Source organism: Pantherophis guttatus, chromosome 16, assembly GCF_059756535.1.
Source record: "Pantherophis guttatus breed Tessera chromosome 16, ASM5975653v1, whole genome shotgun sequence".
NCBI lineage: Eukaryota > Metazoa > Chordata > Lepidosauria > Squamata > Colubridae > Pantherophis > Pantherophis guttatus.
The window spans coordinates 7,132,619-7,150,877 of NC_142078.1; the positions used below are offsets into that span (position 1 = coordinate 7,132,619).

Below are 18,259 nucleotides of genomic sequence, written 5' to 3' on the forward strand. Positions count from 1 at the left end.
CCAATTTTTTTCCCCGTTTTTGCATTTGGTTTCAAAAAAAAAAAAAATTGGCTTTAAAAATCATTTTGGTTCCTGGGCAGGATTTTTCCTGAATATTAAGTCAAACGTTTTCTTCCCCGGGCACCAAAAAGGCTTGATTTTTAAAAAGTGGAAGGAACACCATTTTTAGACATGGAATTTCATCCCGAAAGTCATCCTGGTGTCCGTTTTTGCATTTGGTTTCAAAAAAAAAAAAATTGGCTTTAAAAAACATTTTGATTCCTGGGCAGCATTTTTCCTCAATATTAAGTCACACGTTTTCTTCCCCGGGCACCAAAAAGGCTCGATTTTTAAAAAGTATGTTTGCCAGTGTCCACTATTTGAGCGGACAATCCACTTTTTTCACATTATGTTCACTATTTTTTTTCAGAAAATAGTGGACTTTTTTTTATTCAAAAGCTTTATGATGAAATGGTACGTAATCTAAAGCTGTACAGTCTAAGAGAATAAGGATAGGAGAATCACGTTTTGTCTTTTTTTTCATAAGTTAGAGTGAGACAAAGATCGAATGCTCATTGCAATAATCACATTTTACACAACAGCGCAAAAAATGCTTTAAACAGTTATCTTTTGATTTCGAAAATGTAGTGCTAAAGGTCTTTGCCGAATTTTCGAATTCTGCGAAGAAACGAGAAGAGTTTTGCGAGTCAGAATTCCATGAAGTTTTGCGCCATGTTCCAACACGTTGGTTAAATTTGTTTAAAGCAGTAAAAGACTTCTTTTAAACTGGATACCTCTAAAATCGTATTTTATTTCTCTTGGATCTGATGAGTGCCATAAGGTTATCTGGAAGCTTATATCGGATCAGGAAAATGAACTCGCAAAGGACAATGAACCAACAATTTCAGAATTGTATTTATATTTCACGCACTTCTTCATGTCAATAATGCAAGACACCCTACTGAAGCTGGAAAGCAAGAAAATTCTTGCATGTGATCTTCACATTATCATGTGTAAGCTGCGTGATTCTTTGCAAAAAAAATACGATGAGCAGTTTTTTGGAATGAAAGTTTTATTTGCCTTACATAAAAAACATTTGCCTGAGAATGCCGTGCAAAAGTTCAAGAAAGAAGCCATCAACGTGTATCAAAGAGCCATTGCATACCTAGAAAAGTGGTATAATTTCACCGATTCAGTATATGAGACGCTAAATTGTTTCAATCTAATTGATCGCAATAATCCTCCAACTTTAGAAGAAATGACGAACATCTGGTTATTATCATCATGGCGAGAAGAACTTCCACCCAACACTCTCTTCAATGAAATTTCTGCCTTAGAAGAAGTTTATATTCATCTGCAGGGCGATTCATCCCTTGATAAGTGGATGTACTTTTTCAAGAAAGAGCCAGCTCTGAGTTTCCTGAAACTGTTCCAGTATTGTTCGTCAATTCCGGTATCAAATGCAAACGTTGAACGAATTTTCAGCGTCATGGGAAATTTGTGGACTGACGAACGTAACCGACTGCTTGTATCAGTTCGAAGTGAACTTTGTATATTTTTTAATATTTCTCAACGTTGTACTGAAATTAAAGAATTATTCCTTAAACACAAAGAATTGAACAAAGTTGTGCAGTCAAATAAAAAATACACACGACAGCAAAGTAAAATGTAATTTAATATTTTACATATTATTATAATATATTTGATGTTTTGAATTTTAAGTAAAGTTTTGAAGTGATTATTTTAATACGTGTTAAAATGTTTGTAAGAAAATATATAATTTAATTGTAATTTTTTTTTACTACTTAAACACCCCCCCCCGCTTGTCCGCTATTTTTTGGAAGCAGACCTGGCAACCCTATAAAGAGGAGGGGGTCAAGCTACTTTCCAAAGCCCCTGAAGTTACTAACATGGTCATTTAAGCGAAGCAGGCCTCCCCGGGCTCCAGAGGCTTTTCTCGAGCTTTCGGGAGGGCGAAAACGGCCTCCCCAGGCACCGGAGGCCTTCTGGTAGACCCGTTTTCACCTCCATGAACGCCTTGCACTTACCTGCATCCAAAACGGGCGACAAGGGGACTCCTGGGAGGGGCGGGGCAGGGTGGGCAGAGCCAGCCAGGAGTGGGATTTAGGGGTTCTCCGAACTGCACAGAATCTTAGCTAGAGGTTCTCCCGAACCTCTACAAACCCCCAGCAGCCCACCCGTGGATTTGTGGCCAGGTAGCTTTTCCTAATGTTTCGATGCAAGATTTTCTTAACGAGATTGTCCACTTGAACGGAGATGTCCATTCAAATATGAGCATCAACTGTTTCTCACACGTGAATAGATGAGCAACTAAGATTCGCTCTTACAAGCTCTGATAAGTACAAGAGCAACTAAGTTGATGAAAGAGACTAAAACATATGAAGAATGGTTGCAGGATTTGGGTTGGGCTATTCTAGAGAAAAGGAGAACTAGGGGGGACATGATATCAATCTTCCAATATCTCAGGGGTTGCCACAAAGAGGAGGGGGTCAATTTATTCTCCAAAGCACCTGAAGGTAGGACAAGAAACAATGGATGGAAACTAATCAAGGAGACAAACAACCTGGTTATTAAGGAGAAACTTCCAAACAGTGAGGACAACCAACCAGAGGAACAGAAGTTGCCTTCAGAAGTTGTGGATGCTCCATCACTGGAGTGTCTATGGAGATTCTTAGTCGTCCAGATCGTGGTTCTCATCTAAGAAGCTTCAGCTTCTTGGATGAGAAGCGAAACGTCTTCAAAGAAAAACAAGAAAGTCCAGTTGCCGCTTGGGAAAAAAAATCCATCACTGGAGGTTTTTAAGAAGACACAGTCACTTGTCTGAAATGTTATAAGGTCTTCTGCTTGAGCAGGAGGCTGGACTAGAAGACCTCCAAGGTGCCTTCTAGATTCTATTCTATTCTATTCTATTCTATTCTATTCTATTCTATTCTATTCTATTCTATTCTATTCTATTCTATTATTCTATTTTCTATTCTACTCTACACTACACTCTACTCTACTCTATTCTACTCTATTCTATTTTTTATTCTACTCTACTTCCATTCCATTCCATTCTATTCTAATTTATTCTACTCTCTTCTATTCTACTCTACTCTATTCTATTTTCTATTCTACTCTACTACTCTACTCTATTCTAATTCTAATTCTAATTCTATTCTATTCTATTCTATTCTATTCTATTCTATTCTATTCTATTCTATTCTATTCTATTCTATTCTATTTTCTATTCTATTCTATTCTATTCTATTCTACTGTATTCTACTTTACTCTACTCTAATTCTATTCTATCCTATTCTATTTTCTATTCTATCTATTCTATTTTCTATTCTACTCTATTCTACACTCTACTCTATTCTAATTCCATTCCATTCAATCCCAATCTATTCTATTTTATTCTACTCTATTTTATTTTCTACTCTACTCTACTCTACTCTACTCTACTCTACTCTACTCTACTCTACTCTACTCTACTCTACTCTACTCTACTCTACTCTATTCTATTCTATTCTATTCTATTCTATTCTCTATTCTATTCTACTCTGTTCTATTCTACTCTATTCTATTTTCTACTCTACTCTACTCTACTCTACTTTACTCTAATTCTATTCTATTCTATTCTCTATTCTATTCTACTGTCCTCTATTCTACGCTATTCTATTTTCTATTCTACTCTACTCTACTCTACTCTATTCTACTTTAATTCTATTCTATTCTATTCTATTCTATTCTATTCTATTCTATTCTATTCTATTTCTATTCTATTCTACTCTATTGTGTTTTCTATTCTACTCTACTCTACAATCTACTCTACTCAATTCTATTCTACTCTATTCTATTTTCTATTCTACTCTACTCTACTCTAATTCTATTCTATTCTATTCTATTCTATTCTATTCTATTTTCTATTCTATTCTACTCTATTCTATTTTCTATTCTATTCTACTCTACACTCTACTCTATTCTATTCTACTCTACTCTATTTTCTATTCTATTCTACTCTATTCTAATTCCATTCCATTCCATTCCATTCCATCCCAATCTATTCTATTTTATTCTACTCTATTTTATTTTCTACTCTATTCTATTCATTCTCAACAGATGGATGGTCCACCCTTTGTTTCAAGACCTCAAAAGATCTATCAATAGGATTCCTGTTGATAATTCTTCCCCAATGTTCAATCAAAACAGGAGACACATCAATCAAAGAGAGAAGCAACTTAGAACTAAGAAGAAATGTCCTGACAGTGAGAACTATTAATCAGTAGAAATAGAAATAGAATAACAAGAGTTGGAAGGAACCTTGAAGGTCTTCTAGTCCAACCCCCTGCCCAGGTAGGAAACCCTACACCACTTCAGACAAATGGTTATCCAACCTCTTCTTAAAAACTTCCAGTGTTGGAGCATTCACAGTAGAATTGCTTGCCTCCAGAAGCTGTAAATGCTCCAACACTGGAATTTTTTAAGAAGAGGTTGGATAACCCTTTGTCTGAAGTGGTGTAGGGTTTCCTGCCTAAGCAGGGGGTTGGACTAGAAGACCTCCAAGGTCCCTTCCAACTATTCTATTCTATTCTATTCTATTCTATTCTATTCTATTCTATTCTATTCTATTCTATTCTATTCTATTCTATTCTATTCTACTCTGTTCTATTCTACTTTACTCTAATTCTATTCTATTCTATTTTCTATTCTACTCTATTCTATTTTCTATTCTATTCTACTCAACTCTATTCTACTCTATTCTATTTTCTATTCTATTCTACTCTACTCTACTCTATTCTAATTCCATTCCATTCCATTCCATTCTATTCTACTCTACTCTATTCTATTCTACTCTACTCTATTTTCTATTCTACTCTACTCTACTCTACTCTAGTTTACTCTACTCTTATTCTATTCTATTCTATTCTATCCTATTCTATTTTCTATTCTATTCTACTCTATTCTATTTTCTATTCTACTCTACTGTACACTACTCTATTCTATTCTACTCTATTCTATTTTCTCTTCTATTCTACTCTACTCTACTCTATTCTAATTCCATTCCATTCCATTCCATTCCATTCCATTCCATCCCAATCTATTCTATTTTATTCTACTCTATTTTATTTTCTACTCTACTCTACTCTACTCTACTCTATTCTATTCTATTCTATTCTATTCTATTCTATTCTATTCTACTCTACTCTACTCTACTCTACTCTACTCTACTCTACTCTACTCTATTCTATTGAAATACAGATTTTTTGCCTTTGGCATCATGTTTTCCCTCAAAAACCAATGTTATTGAGTTTAAATAAACCCCACAGCACCCTGGCCCAAAAGTATTTTTCCCTGGCATTTTCTGAAAAGGCTGCTTAGAGATTTTAACCCAAGGTATTTCCAGATAAAGGCTAGAAAAGGGGCACTTGGGAGCCCGTCGGATACTAAAAATTCACCGTATGGCAATCATTGGAGAACAAGACACAATTTTTTTCTCCCACTGCCTGTGTGTGGTAATGAATTTATTGATCTTGCCTTTGCTTTTTTTTTTTTTTTTTATAAAAGCACAACAGTTATTTCAGAGATAAATGCCTCTCATTTGAAGTCATTAAATCTGCCATATTGAGGACAGCTGGGGAAGAAATTGTCCGGTGTTGGAAAAGTGGAGGAAAGGGAAAAAAAAAACAAAAAAATAATTGCTTTGCTACCTCTTGTTCGGTTAAAAAAAATGAAAGAGCACAGATTTAATAATCTGTCAGATGTTTTGGGCGAACAGAGAAAAAAATTGAATGGTGAGACGCGGTACAATTTTCAAAGGTGCTTATTTAGGACTGTGCGGAAGTGGGGGGTGGGGCGTTGAAGGCCAACAAAATTGAGCCTTGTAGATTAGAACTTCAGCCTAGAAACAACAGAATTTAAGAAGATGAAGTTCACGTCCTTAGGGCTCGTTTGAGAATTATGGGCAGGAAATCCACCTATCTAGGGATGCCCTTGTGATCTCTTGCATTTTTTTTTTTAAAAAAAAACATCTTCAACCATGTTGGCAGGAGCATTCTCAACAGATGGATGGTCCACCCTTTGTTTCAAGACCTCAAAAGATCTATCAATAGGATTCCTGTTGATAATTCTTCCCCAATGTTCAATCAAAACAGGAGACACATCAATCAAAGAGAGAAGCAACTTAGAACTAAGAAGAAATGTCCTGACAGTGAGAACTATTAATCAGTAGAAATAGAAATAGAATAACAAGAGTTGGAAGGGACCTTGAAGGTCTTCTAGTCCAACCCCCTGCCCAGGTAGGAAACCCTACACCACTTCAGACAAAGGGTTATCCAACCTCTTCTTAAAAACTTCCAGTGTTGGAGCATTCACAGTAGAATTGCTTGCCTCCAGAAGCTGTAAATGCTCCAACACTGGAATTTTTTAAGAAGAGGTTGGATAACCCTTTGTCTGAAGTGGTGTAGAGTTTCCTGCCTAAGTAGGAGGTTAGACTAGAAGACCTCGAAAGTCCCTTCCAATTCCTATTCTATTCTATTCTATTTCTATTCTACTCTATTCTATTCTACTCTAATCTATTTTCTATTTTATTCTATTCCTATTCTATTCTATTCTAATTCTATTCTATTCTATTCTATTCTATTCTATTCTATTCTATTCTGTAACCTGTTCTGTATTTTCTATTCTATTCTATTCTATTCTATTCTATTCTATTCTATTCTATTCTATTCTATTCTATTCTATTCTATTCTATTCTATTCTATTCTATTCTATTCTATCATTCTGACCAATGCAACGAAAGCCAACAGGTGGACAACCCATCCTTTGTCTCAAGACTTCAAAAGATCTATCAATAGTTGGTAATACGGTAAAACCAAGATTCCTCCAGAATTCTTCCCCAACGTTCCATCAAAAGAGGAGACACGTCAACCGTTCCAACCAATGCCCCCCCCCCAGCACACACAAAATCTCATTTGGGATTATTGATACATGAGGCTTGTGCATCTCTGCACCGCTTCGGACTAGAAACAAATAAATAAAGGGGATATCGATGGTGGGACGAGTGAAATTCTGCATATCCCCCCCTCCTCCCCGCTTCCTTTATCGCTGATTCTGTAACAGCTGTTTAATTAATTGCTTGAGTGCTTCCCTAATACATCTTATTTACATACAAAATTACGGAATAATGGCAAGCTTTTGAATTGAGTGAGAATTTAATGCCTGCTCGCCATGCATGGCGGGGTACGACTACTCCAGGAAAACAACAACGACAACAACACAATGCAAAAAACGAAAAAAAAAAAAATGCTGGGTTGATTTCAATTGCCAGTGTTTGCCTCGCCTCCCTTATCACACTTTCTCCTCCTCCCCCGGTGTTTTTTAACCTCTTTCCCCCACCCTACAATTAGTGGGGGTTTATTTTCCTGGTGCTGTTTTACACTTGTTAGGTAGTTGCCGCTGAAGTGATAAGAGCCAGAAAGGATGTTTGATGTTTGGAGAAGGAAAAGAGCAGAACAGAACAGAAGAGTTGGAAGGGATCTTGGAGGTCTTCTAATCCAACCCCTTTCTCAAGAGGAAACCTTATACCAGTGATGGCTAACCTTTTTGCCATCGTGTGCCAAAAGCAGGAGGAGCGCGGGGGGATCACACACGCGTGTGCCCACATCCATAATTTTATGCACCCCGATCCCCCGCACATGTGCGTGTGACCCCCCCAGCACTCCCCCTGCTTTTGGCACGAGATGGCACTGTGGGCTGGTAGGCCTCTTTTTCGCCCTCCCCAGGCTCTAGAGGCTTTCTTGGAGCCTGGGGAAGGCTGTTTTTGCCCTCCCCAGGCTCTAGAGGCTTTCTTGGAGCCTGGGGAAGGCTGTTTTTGCCCTCCCCAGGCTCTAGAGGCTTTCTTGGAGCCTGGGGAAGGCTGTTTTTGCCCTCCCCAGGCTCTAGAGGCTTCCTTGGAGCCTGGGGAGGGCAAAAACAGCCTCCCCCCCGGAGGCCCTCCGAAGGCCAGAAATGGCCAGTTTGCTGACTTCTGGTGAGCCCAGAAGGCCCAAATATCAGCTGGCTGGCGTGTGCATGTGTGATGGCGGTGAGCTCACATGCCCATCGATATGGCTCCGCCTGCCATAGGTTTGCCATCACCTATAGGGGCCTCCTGCTTGAGCAGGGAGTTGGACTCAAAGATCTCCAAGGTCCTTGAGTCCAAAGAGATACCGGCTAGTGCCCGGAGCCTGGATAGCTCAACAGACAGAGCTCTGTAATTTAACATTCAGCTGCCTGCAATTACTGCAAGTTCGAATCTCGCCAGGCTCAAGGTTGACTCAGCCTTCCATCCTTTCTAAGGTAGGTAAATTGAGGACCCAGTTGTGGGGGCAATAAGCTGACTTTGTATAAATATACAAAAGGATGAAGGCTATTGCTTAGCGCATTGTAAGCCGCCCTGAGTCTCCGGAGAAGGGTGGCATATAAATCAATTAAAAAAAAAATTATAAATAAAGTATTAGAATGCCCTGAGGCGGACAGAATGACGGGAAAGAAAGAAAAAGGATTCTGAATTTTTTCAAAGTTGGGACAGTTGGTATCAGTGGTTGAATAAAAGGATTGAGATGAAGTGAGGGCCTAAGTCAATATGAGGAGCGATATACTTATCTAGATTGAAAGATAATTGTACCAAAACCATATGTGGGGATTATTTACTTTATTCTGTGTTGTGGGCATAAATATTTCTTAATGAGGGCAGGAACATTATCTGCCGGGATAGACGTGTTTGTATGTTTAGTGTTATGAATGGGGGGAGGGAGGGAGGGGAATGTATGGTTTTTGTTGTTATGTATAATCAATGCTTTTGTCTTATGTTGATTATAACTTGGAAAAATTAATAAAATTTACTTTAAAAAAAAAAGACCTCCAAGGCCCCTTCCAACTCTGTTATTTCTTTTTCCCATTGTGTGGATACACAACGCCCCAAATTGAGATTGAGTACAGTGGCAAACACTGTACACTAAGTTCATATACAGGTTGAGATACTGTCTCACTGGAGCAGTACGGCTGCGATGCTTCCTTGGACATCAAGGCTCTTGTTTTCACCGCAACCTCATCCATGCTGTCAATTCTTGGTCCTCAGCTATGGAAGGCTGCGCTTCCAGCCTGCTTTTTCTTCCTCCAAACCATTTTTTTTTTTTACTCGATACTTCATGCAGAGGGATAAATGAGAGGCTGGGAGAAGCTGAGGTGCCTTCTCCGAGTTTGTCACAAGCTTCAAAGCTGCCTCCGCCAAAGCGGTTTTGAATATAACTCATGGTCTCTCGCAGCAAAAGCTAAGAATACAAGGAAGGCTCTGATGCGTTAAATCAAAATATTACCTGATCAGCGTCTTACTCCCTATATGAGTCAGTCTTCATGAGTCTTACCAGCAGGACCAGCAAGTCAACAGCTGACTTCCCTGAACACAGACAAAGATCGGGATAAATCTATTCCCACAACATCCCAGACGTGGTTAATGTTAAATCTTAGCAGGTAATGAGGGATTGTGAATTAGCCTAGGGTTTTATTGGTTTAATCGATGGTTTGGGGCACTGGCACAAACCCATAAACTTGAGTTATGGAGGTTAAAAGTCTTGCATGAATCTAATCCTTCGTTCTCTTCATTTTGGCCTTTATTTACTTAAAGCAAAAGTGGGTGGGGGGAGCTATAGAAAAAAGGAAAAGGGGGAAGGAAAGTAAGTTACGTATAAAAGCGTTATAAAGATGGTATACAGGTGGCACCTTCCTCCTGCCCGATTATCCAAAATGTTTCCTGGACTCTCCCCAAACTGTTGGAAGTGTGGGGAGCTAGGTACTTATTTCCATGTATGGTGGACCTGTCCCAGGATAATTGAATTTTGGAAACTTATTCAAAGGTGGTTGTTAGAAATTACTGGATACAAATTACAACTGAAATCTGAATTTTACTTATTAAACATTAGGCCAGATAAAATAGGCACTAACAGATGGTATCTGATTGTCTATATTACAACTGCAGCAAGAATATGTCTCGCCCAAAATTGGAAGGGAAAAGACCTACCGTCTGAAGATATGCTTTTAGGGAAAATTATGGAATGTGCAGAAGCCGATAGGCTAACAAAAATTTTAAGAGATCAAAAAGATTCCGCATATTTCCAATGTTGGGACCTATGGTATGTTTGGTTAAATAATAGAATAAAACGAGGACAATGTTACTTTAGTTTTTATCTCTCATTTGTATATTTGGACTGAATGTAATGTATTGTGTAAGGTTCTCACCGCGATCTGTTTATTGATAAACTTTCTGTTTGTATTTTTTTAAAGAAATAAAATTTATTATAAAATAAAAATAAAAAAATAAAATAAAAGCGTTGTAAAGATTTATAGAAAAGAACCTTTGACACTGAGGGTTGGAATGCTGGGGTCCTTGGTGCTCTCTGAGCTTGGTGGGGTTTTTTGCAGGCATTTCATTACCCAACTAGGGAACATCATCAGTGCTAGAAGGATATAGGAGGAGGAGGAGGAGGAGGAGGAGGAGGAGGAGGAGGAGGAGGAGGGCAACTGTGGTGTCCTTGGTGTTCTCTGAGTTTGGTGGGTGTTTTTGCAGGCATTTCATTACCCAACTAGGGAACATTATCAGTGCTAGAAGAGTGTGGGGTGTGGAAGGAGGAGGAGGAAGAGGAGGAGGAGGAGGAGGAGGAGAAAGGGAGGAGGAGGAGAAAGGGAGGAGGAGGAGGACTGTGGGTTTCTTAATGCTCTCTGAGCCTGGTAGTTTTCTTGCAGACATTTCATTACCCAACTAGGGAACATCATCAGTGCTAGGAGGGTGTGGGGTGTGGGAGGAAGAGGAGGAGGAGGAGGAGGAGGAGGAGGAGGAGGAGGGCAACTGTGGTGTCCTTGGTGTTCTCTGAGTTTGGTGGGTGTTTTTGCAGGCATTTCATTACCCAACTAGGGAACATTATCAGTGCTAGAAGAGTGTGGGGTGTGGAAGGAGGAGGAGGAAGAGGAGGAGGAGGAGGAGGAGGAGAAAGGGAGGAGGAGGAGAAAGGGAGGAGGAGGAGGACTGTGGGTTTCTTAATGCTCTCTGAGCCTGGTAGTTTTCTTGCAGACATTTCATTACCCAACTAGGGAACATCATCAGTGCTAGGAGGGTGTGGGGTGTGGGAGGAAGAGGAGGAGGAGGAGGAGGAGGATGGCGACTGTGGTGTCCTTGGTTCTCTCTCAGCTTGGTGGTTTTCTTTCAGATGTTTCATTACCCAACTAGGTATCATCCTCAGTGCTAGAAGAGAGTGGATTGTGTGGGGTGGAACAGGAGGAGGAGGAGGAAGAGGAAGAGGAGGTTGTGGGGTTCTTGGTGCTCTCTGAGCTTGGCAGTTTTCTCACAGACATTTCACTACCCAACTAGCTAACATCATCGGTGTGCATGAAGTAACTTAGTTGGGCCATGACACATCCAGAAGCAAAAAAACCCCCCAAATTCAGAAAGCACCAAGGACTCCATAAACCTTTATAATAAAACAGCTTCGGTAAAGGATGACCATATTTCACTATAATTGTCTATATATAATCTATAACTGTAAGTGACTCATTCATAAGTTGGAGGAAACATCAGGTCTTCAATCCACTGAGTAATTGAAGCCATAAATTTATTTTTCCAACGGAGAGGGGCTACTCTCTTAGCCGTAAGAAGGGAACAGAATCAATTTCTGCTGGGCCACCATCAATTATCAGAAAGAATCTTTTTTTTGCTTGACTGGTTAAATTTGGAAGAATATATATATATATATATATATATATATGAACAACTATCACAAAGGGTGTTTTGATCAGAGGATCTAGTTTGATGCAGTGGTGAAATCCAATCGGTTCTGTGGGTGTGGTTTGGTGGGTGTGGTATGGCTTGGTGGGCGTGGCTTGGTGGACGTGGCAGGGGAAGGATACTGCAAAATCTCCATTCCCTTCCCACTCCTGGGGGAAGGATATTGCAAAATCTCCATTCCCTCCTCATTCCTGGGGGAAGGATACTGCAAAATCCCCATTCCCTCCCCACTCCTGGGGGAAGAATATTGGAAAATCTCCATTCTCACCCCACTCCAGGGGAAGGATACTCAAAATCTCCATTCCCTCCCCACTCCTGGGGGAAGAATATTGGAAAATCTCCATTCTTTCCCCACTCCAGGGGGAAAGATACTGCAAAATCTCCATTCCCTCCCCACTCCAGATGAAGGATACTGCAAAATCTCCATTCCCTCCCCACTCCAGGGGAAGAATACTGCAAAATCTCCATTCCCTCCCCACTCCTGGGGCCAGCCAGAGGTGGTATTTGCCCGTTTTCCGAACTACTCAAAATTTTCTCTACCTGTTCTCCGAACTACTCAAAATTTCTGCTACCAGTTCTCCAAACTGCTCAAAATTTCTGCTACCAGTTCTCCAAACTGCTCAAAATTTCTGCTACTGGTTCTTCAGAACCTGTCAGGACCTGCTGGATTTCACCCCCAGTTTGATGTAGTCCTCCATGATACCCAGAATCTCCTAACCTGCTCACTTCTTGAGATGTTAACCATGTTGTAGAATTCTGAGAAGTATGGGGTTGATCTACGGAACCTACCTAAGATCCAAAAATTGAGATGGACCTTTCCTAAGATAAATCTAAGATTAAAATAAATCAAGAAATCTTGCTCCAACCCATGGGTTAAACGAACACGTTTCACAAAGGTAATTTATAGTTTTCTTGCCCAACCGCTTTCAATTTTGTTATCTTCAACTGAGGTAGACCTTCCCGTTCTTCTCAGCTATTACGACTAAAGGTCGATGGAGATTCTCAGTCATCCAGGTCATGGTTGTCCCAAAGGTGCTTTTCGAAAAGGCAACTGGACTTCCTTATTTTTTCTTTGAAGACATTTCACTCCTCATCCAAGAAGCTTCTTCAGCTCTGACTGGATGGTGGTGGGGAATGGAAGGATTTATACTCCTTGCAGATAGCTGGACATTTGCATTCTTTGCAAATGGGTCCACACCCATTTGCACCATTCAGGTGATCCTGATGACACAGTTAAATTTCCAGGTGACCTCAACGACCCTCTCAAAGGATGCCAATGACCAGCTGTCTGCAAGGAATACAAATCCTTCCATTCACCACCACCATCCAGTCAGAGCTGAAGAAGCTTCTTGGAGGAGAAGTGAAACGTCTTCAAAGAAAAACCAGAAAGTCCAGTTGCCTCTTGGGGAAAAAAAAGCACCTTTGGGACATTATGACTAAAGGGAATTTTAGGGAGTCAGTTTCGAAAGTTGTACCTGGAGTTTTCAAGCTTGGAACAATTGCTATACACATTGATTTGAGGAGTGAGAAGTGTGTGTGTGGTGGGGAGAGAGAGAGGGAGAGAGATTTATATAATACATTTCTATATCTCTCTCTCTCTCCTCGCTTTCTCTATCTCTATTTATCAATCATATCTATCTATCTATCTATCTATCTATCTATCTATCTATCTATCTATCTATCTATCTCTATATCTCTCAATCATCTCTCTTTCAATCATCTATCAATCATCTATCATCTATCTATCTCTATCATCTCTCTTTCTCACTCTCTCTCATTTTCTCTCTTATTCTAACTCTCTCTATACCTATCTACTGTTATCTCTTTCTCTAGCTATCTATCTACCAATCAATCATCTCTCTCTCTATCATCTCTCCCTCTCTCTCACCTCTCTCTCTATCATCTCTCTTTCTCACTCTCTCTCATTCTCTCTCTTACTCTAACTCTCTATATCTATCTACTGTTATCTCTTTCTCTATCTATCTATCTACCAATCAATCAATCAATCAATCAATCAATCAATCAATCATCTCTCTCTCTATCTTCTCCCTCTCTCTCTCACCTCTCTCTCTCTCTCTCTGTCTCTATCATCTATCTATCTCTATATCTCTCAATCATCTCTCTCTCTTTCAATCATCTATCATCTGTCTGTCTGTCTGTCTATCTATCTATCTATCTATCTATCTATCTATCTATCTATCTATCTCTATCATCTCTTTCTCACTCTCTCATTCTCTCTCTTACTCTAACTCTCTCTATATCTATCTACTGTATCTCTCTCTTTAGCTATCTATCTATCAATCAATCAATCAATCAATCAATCAATCAATCAATCATCTCTTTCTTTAACATGTCTCCCTCTCTCTCTCATCTCTCTTTCTCTCATCTATCCATCCATCCATCCATCCATCCATCCATCCATCCATCCATCCATCTATCTATCTATCTATCTATCTATCTATCTATCTATCTATCTGATGGAGTTGTCCTCTCTTGGCAGGGCCTCCACTTTTATGACATTCAATGTTTGTGGTTTAGGTCTTCTTCCACAAATGACCTTTGGATTCATTAAGGGTTTCTGCCATGTGGAATGGAGCTCTAATTTAGCCGTCTGGTGATTATAAACTTCCGTGGGACTTGCTGGATGCACCGAAGCCATCGATCATGGGCAAACTCTCATACGGGATCCAGACACCCTCTGCCGATCCTCCTGCTCGCTATTGATTCTGATGACATTATCTATCAGTTACAAAAGCTTTTATTCCTCAAAAGAGTCTCTCTCCCCTCCCTCCCCCAGCCTCTCATCAAGGAATCTGCATATTTATTTTTGCAACATGATTTATGAGGACTTCATCGCAGGTTAGAAAGAAAATTGAATTTGCAGAGGATTGACACACCAAGGGAAATCAGACAAACCTGGGAGAATCCAAAGACGGATGAAGAGATAGGTGTCTGGTTTCACATCGGGGGGCCAGCAGTAAATCACAGCTCTCCAGATGCTTAAACCCTTAATTTAGAACTAGGTTTGTCAGGCATAACTTGGCTAGAAGGAGCATTTTTATGGAAAACAAGGATGTGGCTAGGTTAAATCAACACAACAGCTGGCTGTTCATCGCACGGTAAAGGCATTGTATATCTGATATATGGCGATGCCCTGAATGATGTTACCCAGTTGGGTAATGAAATGTCTGCAAGAAAACAACCAAGCTCAGAGACTACCAAGGACCCCACAGTTGTCATTGTCATCCTCTTCTTCTTCCTCCTCTCTTCTTCCTCCTCCCCAGAAACTCCACTTCCTTCTAGCACTGATGATGTTACAAATTGGGACATGAAAAGTTTGGAAGAAAACAATCAAGCTCAGAGACCGTCAAAGATCCCACAGTCGTCCTTCTCTTTCTCCTCCTCCTCCTCCTCCTCCTCCTCCTCCTCCTCCTCCTCCTCCTCCTCCTCCTCCTCCTCCTCCTCTTCTCAGCAAACCCCATTCCTTCCTAGCATTGATGTTGTTACCTAGTTGGATCATGAAATGTCTGCGAGAAAACAATGCAGCTCAGAGAGCACCAAGGACCCCACAGTTCCACCCTGACCTACCCATAATCTCTTCTATAGGCATCATTTATCTAGGATGCAATATGCCTCGGTGGTGCATATCTAGCAGCCTCGGTGGTGCAGCGGACTAAAGTGCTGTTAAGTGCTAGCACTTAGCTGCCAGCTGCCTGCAACTAGTGCGAGTTCGAATCTCACCAGGCTCAAGGTTGACTCAGCCTTCCATCCTTTCGAGGTAGGTAAATTGAGGACCCGGATTGTGGGGGCAATAAGCCAACTTTGTATAGAACAACACCGCCTAGGGGGGCCCGAAAGCCCTAATAAGCAGGTATATACAAAAAAGTATGCAGGCTATTTCTATAATACATTGTAAGCCGCCCTGAGTCTACGGAGAAGGGTGGCATATAAATTGGACTAATAAATAAATAATAAACAAATAAATGCAAATCATTCCATCGAGAGAAACTTGATAAGTCAAGGTAAAGATTTTCCCTAAGGATCCCTCTAGCTTGGAAGCTAGAAATCGAGTCACAGTTTAAAGATGGAATGGCTCAAGAAGAACCCAATATCTAGGTTGGCTTGCATGAATAAATGCACCTGGAATTTGAGTGGGAAGTGTTGCGTGGCTCAAAGCGCATTTGAGTCAGATCAACAGAATAACAGAAAACAGACTGGGAAGTTTTCCAAAGTCTAAAGAAGTTGGCACCTTGTCTATTTAAGGCTAAGAATGTTTGATGGGAGAAGACCTTCTAACAGCTTCTACAATGTTAACAATTAAGTGAACAATCCCAGGTTGAGTTCAACCTTACCTGGCAAGGTGAGTGAGGTTTGCTTGATCGAATTCCCCTCCCCATCTCAGAGAAGGTGTATCCAACGAGTAAGGGCATGCTGGGAAATCTTACACCTTGCATTTAACAGAATAACAGTGTTGGAAGAGACCTTGGAGCTCTTCTAGACAACCCTCTGCTCAGGCAGGAGACCTTACACTATTTGAGACAAATGGCTGTCCAATATTTTCTTAAAACCTCCCAGGGATGGAGCCTCCACCACTTCTGGAAAGAAGCCATTCCACTGGTTATTTGTTCCCACTGTCAGAAAATTTCTTTGTTCTAGGGTGCTTCTCTCCTTGATCAGTTTCCATCCGTTGTTTCTTGTCTTTGGAGAATACAACTTCTGGAGCATCAGAGCTTCTGGAGGCAAGTCATTCCACTGATTAAGGATTAATTAAGGTCCAAGGATTAATACGATGAAGTGGCTATCATGCCATCAGATACCTTTTCCCTTTTTCTCTTCTATACTTTTGGGAGGGTCATGCTCTTTGGGATTTTAAAACTTATCTAAAGGGCTTTCTGTCAACTTGCAAAGCTTTCCAGTTGCCATGAGCAGGAGGGAGGGAGAACTGAAGTGAATTCCATACATTCTTCCTGACCGCAATCAGAAGGAGGGTGTTAGGTTTCACAGCCAGCCAAAGTGGTTAATTGGAGAATGTGATTTATGACATGGCCAGAGAGGAGGGGAGAGACAGGGTCATAGGGGAACGTAAATCTACGTAGGATCAGTCCTAACTGCATCCGAGTATTGCCGGAATGTTGCTCCTAATAAATGAATATATTTCCTTTGAAGTTTGGATCATGGCTCATGAATTAATTAGGGCATCTTTCGGAAACTTGATACTTTCTACTCAAAAGAATAGAATGGAATGATCTGGAAGGGACTTTGGAGGTCTTCTAGTCCAGATCTCCTGCCCAAGCAGGAGAACCTATACCATTTCAGATAAGTGACTGTCCGGTCTCTTCTTAAAAACCTCCAGTGATGGAGAGCCCACGACTTCTGGAGGCAAGCTGTTCCACTGATTAATAGAATAACAAAGTTGGAAGGGACCTTAGAGGTCTTCTAGTCCAGCCCCCTGCTCAAGCAGGAGAACCTATACCATTTCAGATGAGAGACTGTCTGGTCTCTTTTTAAAAACATCCAGTGATGGAGCGCCCACGCTTTCTGGTGGCAAGCTGTTCCACTGGTTAATTGTCCTCACTGTCAGTCTCTTCTTAAAAACCTCCAGAGTCGAATGTTTCTGCTTCTCGGAAGCTGTCGGTCACGAAGAAACGGGTGAGATTCAGTAATCTCTTTCTCCTTCCGCCTACCGCCTCCTTCTTTAATTCAGCAAGAAATAAAATAAAAATGGAACATTGTGAAGAATAAATGGTGTAGGTATTCAAGAATTCCCTGCTTGGGGAGATTAAGCATAATCAACCTCCCCGTGCAGCAAATGAAATAGAAATTGCAATTCCTTGGGATTTCAACCCTTTTAAAAAAAACAAAAAAACACTGAGCGCTCTAAATCCTCGGTGTGGATGGATAAAGATGTCAGCTCGGTTTTGTGCTCTTTTCTGTATAAAATAAAGTAAGTAAGAAATACTCCATTTAAAAAAAAAATCACCCGTTTCTTTCCATATGACGATGCTGGAAACATTGGTAACTTCTCTTTGTTCCAGCCTGCCCTGTGTTTTATGAGTGAAGCAGATGATACCGATCATGCGGCTACAGAGATGGCTACTACAGGTAGTTCTCGACTTTGTTGTAGTTAGTTGCAAAGTCATGTCCGACCCATCGCAAGCCCATGGACAACATTCCTCCAGGCCTTCCAGTCCTCTACCATCCTCTGGAGTCCATTTAAGCTCACACCAACTGCTTCAGTGACTCCATCCAGCCACCTCCTTCTCTGCCGTCCCCTTCTTCTTTTGTCCAGCATTAGGCTCTTCTCCAGGGAGTCCTTCCTTCCCATTAGGTGGCCAAAGGATTTGAGTTTCATCTTCAGGATCTGGCCTTCTAAAGAGCAGTCAGGGTTGATCTCCTATAGGACTGACTGGTTGGATGGCCTTGCAGGACTCAACTTAGAACCTTTTATTGAGGAACCGTTCG

At 40.6% G+C, this 18,259-nt stretch overlaps 1 long non-coding RNA gene across 1 annotated transcript in view; it reads right to left on the reverse strand.

Annotated features, from left to right (window-relative positions):
- Positions 1–1,033: 1,033 nt before the first annotated feature.
- Positions 1,034–18,259, reverse strand: part of LOC148111792 (uncharacterized) — a 140,790-nt gene continuing 123,564 nt past the window's right edge. Inside the window, exon 4 of the long non-coding RNA XR_015730106.1 lies at positions 1,034–1,559. This is a non-coding gene — a long non-coding RNA (uncharacterized LOC148111792). The remainder of the gene's footprint in view (positions 1,560–18,259) is intronic.